This window comes from Lindgomyces ingoldianus (assembly GCF_010093535.1).
Source record: "Lindgomyces ingoldianus strain ATCC 200398 unplaced genomic scaffold BDR25scaffold_8, whole genome shotgun sequence".
Classification (NCBI taxonomy): domain Eukaryota; kingdom Fungi; phylum Ascomycota; class Dothideomycetes; order Pleosporales; family Lindgomycetaceae; genus Lindgomyces; species Lindgomyces ingoldianus.
The window spans coordinates 215,830-222,607 of NW_022985169.1; positions in this window are offsets into that span (position 1 = coordinate 215,830).

A 6,778-nucleotide genomic window follows, 5' to 3' on the forward strand; every position below is an offset into this window, starting at 1 on the left:
AAGCAGCTAATATAAGTAGTGTGTGTATTTATTATAATGCAGACAAGCTGCAGTTAGATAGTTAGAAGTGTTATTAAAACATATTATTAACTCTAACTACATAGAGCTTAAGGATATATTAATAAAGGTGTAAGTAGTCTTTTTTAAAATACTAAACTAACTATGCTTATTCTTACTATAGTTTAGGTATAAAGTGTTAGTAATAGCTTTACTTATTTAAACTAGTTTTCTAAAGCGCTGTACACTAAAGTAGACAGAGCAGTGCTTATAAGCAATTATTATTATTATTTTTATAGCTGCCTTAGCGCATCCTCTTGTTTTGTATAAGGGGGTTCCCTAAAGAGGTTGCCTATAGTGTAGGGTGTGTGTGTTTAGAGTGTTAGGTTTTATGCACAGTGCAGCTAAAAAAAAAGATGTAATAAATAAGCTTTATTCTTAACTTTAAAAAAAACACTTTATTAACTAAACATCTTTTTATAAATAAAAAGCACATTATAAAAAACCTATAGAATAAAGAAAGGCTACTAGGCCTACATTTTTGTATTATTATGCTAGGTAAGTGTGTTGTAGAGTAGGTTAAGCCTAGAGATAAACTTAGTAGTAGATCTAAAGCTAGCTATAGTTCTAAGTAAAGATAGTAAGTATAAAAAGAAAGTTTAGTAAAAAGTCTTAGTAAAATAAATATTAAATTTAAAAGTAGCTAAAAAAATTTAATAAAGAAACTTAGCGTAGTTATAAGTATATATTATATGTTTATATATCTTTAGCGCATTATGTAGAAGCCTAGGTAGGGCAACTTATAGGCAATTATTATTATTATCTTTAAAGGAGAGTATATAAGTAGCTGCAGCAGGTGTTGTTAATAATAAGGTTAAAATAAAGTATACTAAGCATAGATATAATTTTTTAATTAAGTAGTTCTTTTAAAAATATGTGCTATATCTACACACTAGACCTATTAGCGCTTAGCTGCTTATATAAACACACTATAAACACTTTTCTATATAATAAACACACTTATATTAAATTGTTTTTATATTAAATCTGCCTTATTTAGCTAACTAAGTAAAAGAATTAAATAATATAAACTATATATGCTTTTTAGCTAGACAGTAATAGCTATCTAAACTAATAAGCACCTTTTAGGCTATTTTATGCAAGCGTAGGACTTTTTAGACTCTAAAGAGCTAGTTAACTAAAAAAGATAGTTCTATATAATATAGCCTTTAGCATATAATGCTTTACTGTCTGCTTAGAATCTTTCTAGGACTATAAGAATGCCCCTACTATAGTGCTCTACTAAGAAATGTTTACATTGTACAACTAAGGAGACTTGTTAATAGACACTACTTAGCTGTAGAAAAGCCTAAACCTAGCCCTTAGCCTTGCAACCTTAGGCACTATTAAGAATAATCTAAATAAAAACTAAATAAACTAAGCTAGATAGTAGTTTTATAGTAAAATTATCTAAATTATTTTTTTCTTAGTGCCTACTAATAAACTAGGTTTAGAAGAGACTTAGCTAAATAATTAGTAAACTAATTATTATAATTAGATAAACTAATTATTATAAATGTCTTAAATGCCCTCTAATTACCCTCTAATTACCCTCTAATTGCCTTCTAATTGCCCTCTAATTACTCTTTAATAGCCCTTTAATTACCCTCTAATTGCCCTCTAATTGCCCACTAATATAGCATTACTAAAGCAATGTAGCAAATGTTGCATGTGCCTAGTTGCCTAATTGCTAGTACGCACTAGCACGCATGCAGTCCCTTTTAACTAGTACGCACTAGACTTTCTAGAACTCTGTCTTAACTTTATGCCTGCTAATTGTTGCTAATTGTTGTCTAAGGTAGCTAGGTCTAGGTCTAGGTCTAGCGTCTAGGAAGGAAACAGGAATAACAAAAGAAGAGAAAGAAAAACAAGCATATAAAGCATAATAATAAAATACATAACTATAAATAAAAAAAAAGAGACTTAATTTAAAATAGTTATAGCCTAAAGTTATATTATAGTTAGTCTAAAAATATAAGAAGATTAAATACACTTATTAATACATAACACTAGCAACTAAATCTAACACATGTAACTGTTTAAAAGAAGGCAGGGAGGCAATAGGCAATAGTTAAAAAGTAAATATAGTTAATTAAGAAAGAGTATAGTAAGAAAAGGTTTAAAGACATAGTTAAGCAAAAAAAAAGAGTTTAAAGGCGCATAAAAAGATAGTTTAGTTAATTAAAAAAAGTAATAAAAAAAAAAAAGTAAAACTATGTTACTATAAAGTATTTAGTACAGCCTAACGCATAGATAAAGAGAAGACTTAGCTAGTTAATAAAAGTAGACAAGTACTTATAAGGCAAGGTAGAGAATAAAGTAACTATATAGTGTTTAGTACAGCTTAAATTAAAAAGGTAAGAGAAACTTAGCTAATTAAAGTAAAAAAGTTAAAAATAATTAAAAAAAGTTTAACTAAAAAAAAAGGGCTTATATATACTCTAGCTTTTACCTTAGTAGCAAAAGCACTTAACTAGACTAGAGTTTCTGCCTAGCAGTAAAAGTACACATTATAAAATTATTTAAAAAGATATAAAAGGCGCTAGTGTTTAACTAGTGCAAAAAATTATAACTTTTTAATTATTTTTTACTAATTATAACTAAAAATTGCCTAATTTAGAGGTAAAAGTAGGTAAAAATAAGTAAAATATAACATATATAAGTAATTATAAGGCATTAGATTAATAATAAGCAGGCTAGGTAGTAGTAGTAAATAAAGAAAAAAAAAAGTCTTACTAAAGTAAATATATATTACACATAATTAATTAATTAGTGTTGTAGAGTTAAACTACATTAAATAGTAGGTAGTAAATATAAGTAAATAGTTTATAATAATTAAGACACATAGCAACATAATATTACTATAATTAAGGTAGCCTTAGCTTCTTTAATTTTTAACTATAGTTTTACTCTAATATAGTTAAGCTTTTATATAACTTTATCTACTACTACTATGTCTTTAAATTATTTAAGTAAAATATAAGTATTTTTATAAACTTTTTAAAACTATTAAACTAATAAGCATTATTATAATTAAAGAACTTTTAAAAATAGTAAGCGCATAAAACTATAATAGTATGCTAGTAACTAAGTAATCTATAGCTAGGAATTTGTCTTAATACATGCAATATATAAATAGGCTGTAGGTTAGACAAGAGCGTACAAGCTAATACAAGGGGACTAGAGAGCAGTTATGTACCTAACACTGCGCAGTTGTTAAAACTAGTAAGCAACTAACAGCGCACAGCGTCTAATTAGCTGCACTAAGTAAATAGTGCTTTATAACACTATTATATATTACAGAAGTGCTTACTATAAGTATATATAAAATAAAAATATATAATTACTTTATTTATTTTTAAAAGCTTTATTAAGACTTTTATTAAAATTACTATTAATTAAATTATTAACTAAACTTTTAAAGTTACTATAAGTTGTGCTCTTAACTATTTTTATAAATTTTATTACATTAATATAATATAACTTTTTTGCGCTAATGCTTGCTAGATTAGTTACATCTAGTGCTAGTATATAATTACTAGATATAACATTACTAATGTTAAAGTCTATAACCTTTAATGTTAACAACTTAATACTACTAGCAATAATATTAAAGCTTATAATAGGCTAAAGAAGCCCTTAGTTAATCTAACTAGTTAAGCGCTTACAGCGCCTATAACTTAGTAGATAAATAGTAAGAGTAAATATCTCTAGCTTAATATTACACTGTGTATACTTATTCTTGCTCTTCTCTCTAAAGGCGCCCTCTATTAGCGCACAGAGTTGCATATAGAACTAGTAAAACAGTGTAAGATAACTAAAAGTAAAGTTTATATTATAAGTCTTATTTTTAAAGTGCTGTATGTTAAGCTTATACATATAGTTTATAAGCTTAAGCATAATATTAACTACTTAAAAGGTGTTTAGCTTTTTATGTACATTAACTAACCTAGAGGCAAGTATAGACTACTAAAGTGTTAGAGTTAACACCCTATCTAAGACTAACTAGTAGAGGTGTAGCAGCTTAGTACTATAGCGCTTTTAACTAGATCTAAAGAAGAATACAGCTAATAAATTAATTAAGTAATAAATAATTCTAATATTACTAAACTTAACTACATGCTATAAAGTAAAAAATATTTTAATTTTTTAAAAAAACTAACATGTTATTATTTAGTTACTTTTAAAATTATTATAGCTTTTCTACATAGTAAGTGTAAAGACCTTCTTACATATCTACTTAAGTAACTTAATGTACTAGTTAAGCAAGAGCTAACTAATAGCCTTATTATAAAGACACTGCTAGTATTGCTAGACATTTACTGCATAGATATCTAGCACCTAGCCTTAGAGATATCTACTGTTGCCTATCTTTTAGTAGAATAACGCAACTATTTAGGCGCTCTAGCTTAGATGTATTAGCAGCACAGCTATATAATACTTAACATTACCCTAATTAATACTAGCATAGTTTAAGCGCATAATATTATGTAAAAGATTACTAAAAAAGTCTGTACCTTTAGGCGTATTAAAGTGTGTACAAATAATTATGTAAGTAAGTGCCTAAAGAATATAAAAATATATAAGTAGTCTAATTATCTAATCTCTCTTATTATATAGCTAGAACGCGCTGTGCTGCTCTTTTTTAAGACTATATATAAACTTAGTAGTTTTCTAGTTACCTTATACTATCTATAGCTGTGTTTTAAAGCTTAGCTTTTTTAAATTTATAAAAATATTTAACTACTAAAGCTAAATATTATTATGTACTTTATAAGTCTTATTAATAACACTTTTATTAAAAAATATTACTTTTAAATAATTTACCTAGCTAAGTTTTTTACATAGTAGGACTTTAACAGCTAGCATTAACAGCAACTAGTCCTCTAAGCTAATAAAGACCTTTAATATAGCAGCACTATAGATAGCAGCTACAGCGTACAACATATAGCACAATGTAATTTACTTGCTTATATAGTCCTAAATTATGCTAGGCGCTATACAGATCTAATTAGGCTGCAATGCTATGCTAAAATTAAACATAGACTAGGTTAAACTATTCTTAAAGATCTATAGACATCTTATAATAAGCGCTGTTATTAGGTTCTGCTAGATAGCTATTACAACGCCTATAGTGTAGTTATAAGTTTAGTTAGTAAAGTTATAATTATTATATATAATTATTAACTAAGAATTATGTGTAAGACCTAGCAGCTTAGCATTAAGTAAGACATAAGCTATATAATATAATATTATAACTTATAAGCTTTTTATATAGTCTACTATTTTATTAACTTTCTAGTTTATAATCTTATATAAGTTATAAACACTTAAGCCTAACAACATCTCTACAACACGCTGTTTTATACTACTACTATGCAAATATAGACCTAGTAGGCAGGCAAGGTAGTTGCATCTCTTCTAGGCCTAGCAACATAAGATAATAGAAGTAATTAGATACACTTTACTATTTTATAAACTCTTAGCCTTACTATAACTACTTTAAGCACTTTACTTATTTTATAAAAGTCTTTTAATAAACTTGCTTTAATTTAGAGCTTAATTAGCTATAATTAACTTTAACTTAGTAAAATTAACTTTATCTAGCCTAAAAGCTATATTATACTAGTTAAAAAACTTTTGCTTAATAAAACTGTTAAGTTTTCTTATAAACATAATAAAACTAAGGACACTAGTAGCCTTATTATCTTTACTTAATGCTACATAAATGTTTAGCTATTTTAGTGCTAATTAAAGAATTATTTTACATTTACTAAGTAGTAAGGCCTTTAATAACAGCAGGTCTTATAAATATAACTTAATAAATTTACTTATTAGCATTTATAGCTTATTTATTAACACTAGAACCTACTCTAGTTTTCTTAATCTTAGAGTGTAAATAAGTATAGACAACTAGACACACTAAGTAGACATGCCTACTACTTATAAAGTTATAAAGAAATAAGTTGTTAGAACTAAAGCCTAAGGCTTAGTAGTAACTATAAATAAAGGCAAGAAGAACATAAAAAAAGGTAATAATAAAAGTAATAATAAAGAAGGTAGCAGCTTATCTACTAAAGAAAGATAAAAGGGTTGTAGACGCTAGCGCAGACACAGAGTAGGACTAGTAGACTTATTAGCTATTTTATACAGTAAATAACATGCAAAACATGTAATAATTTAATAGATAATAGCAAAAAGTTATGTAGCTGTTAGCCTAAAGTTTAGAGATGTTTAAAAAAAAGAAAGAATGTGTAAATATTAATATAATGTATCTTTATATAAAAAGTAAGCACTAAAATTAGTTATTTATATAATTAATTACTAAAGTCTCTTAGACAGCTAGGAAGAGAAGCTAAATCTAGCATCCTTATTGGCCAGAAAGATAGCGTGAGCGCCACCAGCGCGACTAGCATGGGTTTATGTTGACTAGCAAGGGTATCAGGGGCTCTGCCCCTGTCGGGGCTTCGCCCCTTCTCTCCCCAATCGGCTGAGCTAGCTGAGATAAGGTTATTCTGAGCGCAGGCTCAGAAAGGCGCTTACTGAATAAATGCTAGCGCGTTGCAGGGGCCGCGCAGGTGGCTTAGAAAGTGGTGATTTTATGAGCTGCCGCTACCTGTGCCTCTACCTACTTATTATCTATACATTTTAAAGCATCTACAAGGTCAAGAGTGGGTCGGCTATCCTACTGGTAGCGCGATTGAGCCGTTCAATGCACCCG